The sequence below is a fragment of the Ursus arctos genome, unplaced genomic scaffold (genome assembly GCF_023065955.2).
Source record: "Ursus arctos isolate Adak ecotype North America unplaced genomic scaffold, UrsArc2.0 scaffold_3, whole genome shotgun sequence".
Classification (NCBI taxonomy): Eukaryota; Metazoa; Chordata; class Mammalia; order Carnivora; family Ursidae; genus Ursus; species Ursus arctos.
Window position 1 is genome coordinate 63,813,887 of NW_026622985.1, and position 6,265 is coordinate 63,820,151.

Consider the following 6,265-nt stretch of genomic DNA (forward strand, 5'->3'; position numbering starts at 1 on the left):
GATGAGGAAAACAAGGCAAAACAAGGTGGAACTTTTACATACAAACTTTTAATAAGAAACTTAGGGGGGAAAAACACAGAAAAGCATGGACATGGATGAGTCCACTGATGAATGGGAAATACCTCATTTTTTACTCTTAACCAAAGGTGATCACAAAGGGGCTGGGCAGGCAGAGCTCACATGACTGACAGTCCTGGTTTCCGTACTGGCCATACCTCATTGTCCTCGAGAAATCCTGGCCAGACACACACCTCTAGCCCTTTTTCCAACCTTTGAACTTTTCTTGACCTTCTTTATTTCCTTTTCTGCCCATGGTTACCTAACTTAGTGGGGAAAATGGAAATCACAGAGAGAGGCAGGCCCCTCCCCTTTCTTTTCCAATGTGGACCTCCAGCCATCCATTCTTAATCTTTAAATTAAAGCATTTTTATTGAGAAAAATCTAGAAAATCCATTGTTTATGAAAATAATTCACCTTCCAGAAATCACCATTCTTAGTATTTTAAAATATTTATTTCTAACATAATCATCACTTTCCAGGTCAATAAATATTACTCAAATATATTTTTTGAATGACTTTTCATCCTATTATGATGTTTTATAACTTAATGGATACTTGTTGGACATTAATATTATTTCTAATTTTTGGCTAGTAGATGACATGATGAATGTCCTCTCATAGAAGTCTTTGTACTTTTGGAGGCATACTATCCAGGGTATTCCAGAAAGGCTATGCCCATTCCATTTCCACTAGTAAGTACAGGATAGCTTTATCTTGCCACATCTTTAGCAGAACTTACAATTTTTAACTATATATTTTCCAATTTGATAGGTAAAGAATGTGTATCCACATATTGGGGGGGGTGACATTATTTATTTATTTATTTATTTATTTATTTTAAAGATTTTGTTTATTTATTTGACAGAGAGAGACAGCCAGTGAGAGAGGGAACACAGGCAGGGGGAGTGGGAGAGGAAGAAGCAGGCTCCCAGCGGAGGAGCCTGATGTGGGGCTCGATCCCATAACGGCGGGATCACGCCCTGAGCCGAAGACAGACTTCGGCTCTGAGGTGGGTGGGGAGGGACATTTAAAAGAAAACTCTATTGACTTGTTGTTTATGAATTTCTTATTTTTGTTCTGTGCTCATTTTTTTAAAAAAAAATGATGGAGTCCTGTGTATTATTTAGCCCTTACTAAACAATGGTTTAGTAATGGTTCACTTCTTTTATTAGCCTTTTTTCTTCCTTCTTTCCTCTTGTCTTTCTTTCCTTTTATCCTTCCTTCCTTCTTTCCTTTCTCTCTTTCTCTTTCTTTATACTAAACAAATTTCATCGGAAATATTTTTAAAAATAACATTTAAGAAAAAGTGCTTCCAAGATGAGAAGATTTTCTGTTGACTTTGATTTACACTTTGGAGTAGGTATATAGTACTTGTTCCTCTTAAGAAGCAAAATAGTTCCACTTTAAGGTGTGAAAGAAAGAAAGAGGTTGAAATTTAAAAATGAGTTATTTATTTTTTTTTAAACACATGGTTTCCTGGGGTGCCTGGGTGGCCCAGTCGGTTAAGCGTCTGCCTTCAACTCAGCTCATGATCTCAGGGACCTGGGATCAAGCCCTGTGTCAGACTCCCTGCTCAGCGGGGAGCCTGCTTCTCCCTCTCCCTCTGCCCCTTCTCCTGCTCATGCTCTCTCTCTTGCTCTCTCTCTCAAATAAATAAAATCTTAAAACAAAAGAAAACACTTTGTTTCCTGTTCCCTGATAGTAGATCTAATAGTTTTTATAATGTAGAGGTTTATTTTCCCCTTTCTTTTCTCTCTGTTTTATGTTGAATTAATATAGTACCTAGATTCAGTAGTGCCTGCATTAATGAATAGGATACAAGCAATGACATTTATACTCCATAGCATAATATAGAAGTCACAGAGATGCAGTCCAGTCTGCAAATTTCTTCTCTGATGCACCATCCACCATAGGCTACTGTTTTGAAAAAAAATCACCCATTTTATTAGTAAGGACATTTGGAAACGTTACTTACACTTCCAGGCCTTAGATTTCTCAAACACAAATTGAGGATCCTCGTTGGGCTTGGAGTTTTCTTTTGTTTTCCGCTAACTTTTTAATAGAGCTGTAGGCTCCCGTGCACTTGTAGGAAATAATGCAGAGTGGCCCTGTATACCTTGCACTCACTGTCTCTAATCCACACCTTGCATAACTGGCACCATCTCACAACCAGGAAATTGCCATTGGTCCAGTGCACTGACCTCGTTGAGATTGCACCAGGCTTACAGGCACACCTGAGTGTGTGTGCACACTTTATTCTGTGCAGGCTGGCACCTGGCACCTACCTACCCCATGGTAGGTCCTCAACAACTGTTTGGTAACAGTTCTTGTCTAGCTAGTCTTTCCTCTCTCTTTTCTTGAAAGAAGAACTTCTTTGATGGCTCATCGTAGTTAAAATAATCTCTTTTTTACTCCCAGGCATTTGTAAGGGGGAAGCTCAGAGTTTAGTGGCAGAGCCAGGGCTTGACCCAAACCTAAATCATCTAACTCATTCCATTACGCTTGTTTCCCAAGCTCGTTAGAATGTAGGAATCATCTGGGGCAGTGCTTCTCACACTTCTATGTATATACACATACCTTGGGGAGCTTGTTAAATTACAGGGCTTGATTCAGTAGGTCTGGAGTGGAAGCTGATATTCTGCATTTCTAGCAAGTTTTAGGTGATGCTGATGTTGCTGGTCCACCAACAACTTATGTAAAAGAATCTTAGGTACTTGCTGAAAATTCAGATTTCCAGGGTTTGTGTTTTTTTTTTTTTTTTTCCTCAAGATTCTCATTCAGGAAGACTAGAGTGGAGTCTGGGAAATTGTATTTTTAATGCCCTAGCCAATTCTTAGTATAAGTTACTTTTGGCAAACCCTGATTATCCTTTATACTACCTCCATGCAGTTTCTGATTCTTCTGGTTCCCTTTAAGTGTATGAATATTGTTTACCTTAATATTTGTGATTTAAAGATTTGGTGCAATTAGGTTTTTTTGGGTCATTTTAGTTTGCTTGGCTTGTTTTTTGTCTTTGAAGGCCAAAAATCCAGAAGGAAAATCAGACTCTTTTACTGAAAGTTTAGTTCAACTCATAAGAGCTTTAAGGTATTAAAATATTTTCAGTGCCATTGCATTTGACCCACAAAGATTTTATCAGTGCTTTAAAAAGTCTTCCTAAACCTGTATATAACAGCTCTTTTCCTGATATAAATAAATAACACATTGGACTTGCAACCAGAAATTTCTTATCGTCTCTGAATTTACTCTTTCCAGGTCCAGATAAAAAATAGTGCTTAATCCCCCAAAGATATAGACAGTTATGTGAGCCGGTAGTATTGATAAAAGAGAATCATGGCCAGATAGGAATGGCTGGATTCAACTGTAAAAGTTGAAGCTGTATAAATCATCAAATAACATGGGAATTGGAAAATATCATTATAAGCAACTTGTGTGAACCCCTGATGTTTTAAATTAGCCATGAAATGTGACTTGCTTTGTAATATTTTGGAGCTTCTAAAGATCCGAGCTTTTAAATCGAAATTTTCCTATTTGGCAGGAACACAGCAGGCCTGCAAAATAATTTGCAGCCATTTACTTTGTTAGTTATCCCTTTTAAACAACCCTCGAGGGGAGGAAAACATTGTTAATCCCCATTTTATGGGATGAGGGGATTGAGGTATTAAGATGACTCAGAGCTTTGATTTGGTGCACTTGGCATTTCTTTGTCCCAGTCTAAGGCCCTCTCATCGTTACTAGGTCAGCATGCCCGCTCTTATGATTTTGGCTTATCTTGATGAAGAACGTGGACTCCATTTTCAAGTTAACTTAAACCACTTAGAAAAAGTAGGGCAAATTTAGCAGTAGTGCTTTCTCGCACTGAGGGACTAAGTTCAGTTTTGCAAGGCTATTTTTTTATTATTATTGATGCTGTTTGTAACTTTTGTACATCTTCCTCGAGGTGTTCATACCAGGGGTTCATACCCTTTTCGAGGCGTTGACTTCAGTCATTTTCAATAATCAAGTAAAGGAGAAAAGACATTGTAATTCTTTTTGTTTTTGCTCATTTTGTTCCGATTTCCAAGGAATGCGTATGTGGGAGTCCTTGTCAATCAGGAGACATGGTAATTCTGAGTTCAGGTATGTATCTGGACATGGTAAGCGATGCTGGAAAATTTGCTTAACATTTCATGCCCTAGCAAAGTAAACACTTCACTTCGGTGTTACAGGTATTTAAAAAATCTTCCCTGTCTCACATCGAGGTCTTTCATCCATTTGGAGTTTATTTTTGTGTATGGTGTGAGACAGTGGTCAAGTTTCATTCTTTTGCATGTAGCTGTCCAATTTTCCCAGCACCATTTATTGAAGAGACTGTCTTTTTCCCACCGGATGTTTTTTCCTGCTTTATCAAATATTAGTTGCCCAAAGAGCTGAGGGTCCATTTCTGGGCTCTCTATTCTGTTCCATTGGTCTATGTGTCTGTTTTTGTGCCAGTACCATGCTGTCTTTGTGATCACAGCTTTGTAGTACAGCTCGAAATCCGGCATTGTGATGCCCCCAGCTTTGTTTTTCCTTTTCAACAGTTCCTTGGAGATTCGGGGTCTTTTCTGGTTCCATACAAATTTAAGGACTATTTGTTCCAGTTCTTTGAAAAACGTTCTCGGTATTTTGATCGGGATAGCATTGAAAGTGTAGATTGCTCTGGGTAGCATGGACATTTTAACTATGTTAATTCTTCCGATCCATGAGCATGGAATATCTTTCCATCTTTTTATGCCTTCCTCAATGTCTTTTAAGAGTGATTTATAGTTTCTAGAATAAAGGTCCTTTACGTCTCTGGTTAAGTTAATTCCAAGGTAACGTATGGTTTTTGGTGCTATTGTAAATGGGATGGATTCCCTAATTTCTCTTTCTTCGTTCTCGTTATTCATGTACAAAAATGCAACTGATTTCTGAGCATTGATTTTGTATCCCGCCACGTTACTGAATTGCTCTATAACTTCTAATAGTTTGGGAGTGGCTTCATCAAAATTCTAGAGGAGAACATAGGCAGCAACCTCTACGACATCGGCCAAAGCAACCTTTTTCATGATACATCCCCAAAGGCAAGAGAAACAAAAGATAAAATGAATTTATGGGACTTCATCAAGATTAAAAGTTTCTGCACAGCCAAGGAAACAGTCAGAAAAACTAAGAGGCAGCCCACGGAATGGGAGAAGATATTTGCAAATGACACTACAGATAAAGGACTGGCATCCAAGATCTACAAAGAACTTCTCAAACTCAATACACGAGAAACAAATAAACAAATCAAAAAATGGGCAGAAGATATGAACAGACACTTTTCCAATGAAGACATACAAATGGCTAACAGACACATGAAAAAATGTTCAAAATCATTAGCCATCAAGGAAATTCAAATCAAAACCACACTGAGATACCACCTTACGCCAGTTAGAATGGCAAAAATAGACAAGGCAAGAAACAACAACTGTTGGAGAGGATGTGGAGAAAGGGGATCCCTCCTACATTGTTGGTGGGAATGCAAGTTGGTACAGCCACTCTGGAAAACAGTGTGGAGGTCCCTTAAAAAGTTAAAAATTGAGCTACCCTATGATCCAGCCATTGCACTACTGGGTGTTTACCCCAAAGATACAGACGTAGTGAAGAGAAGGGCCATATGCACCCCAATGTTCATAGCAGCAATGTCCACAATAGCTAAATCGTGGAAGGAGCCGAGATGCCCTGCAACAGATGACTGGATTAAGAAGTTGTGGTCCATATATACAATGGAATATTACTCAGCAATCAGAAAGAATGAGTTCTCAACATTTGCTACAACATGGACGGCACTGGAGGAGATAATGCTTAGTGAAATAAGTCAAGCAGAGAAAGACAACTATCATATGATTTCTCTCATCTATGGAACATAAGAACTAGAATGATCAGTAGGGGAAGAAAGGGATAAAGAAAGGGGGTGTAATCAGAAGGGGGAATGAAACATGATAGACTATGGACTATGAGAAACAAACTGAGGGCCTCAGAGGGGAGGGGGGTGGGGGAATGGGATAGACCGGTGATGGGTAGTAAGGAGGGCGTGTATTGCATGGTGCACTGGGTGTTATACACAACTAATGGATCATCGAGCCTTACATCGAAAACCGGGGATGTACTGTATGGTGACTAACATAATATAATAAAAAATCATTATTAAAAAAAAAAAATC

At 38.7% G+C, this 6,265-nt stretch overlaps 1 pseudogene; it reads right to left on the reverse strand.

Annotated features, from left to right (window-relative positions):
• Positions 1-4,075: 4,075 nt before the first annotated feature.
• LOC113267223 (small nucleolar RNA SNORD116) lies at positions 4,076-4,154 on the reverse strand (annotated as a pseudogene).
• Positions 4,155-6,265: the final 2,111 nt, after the last annotated feature.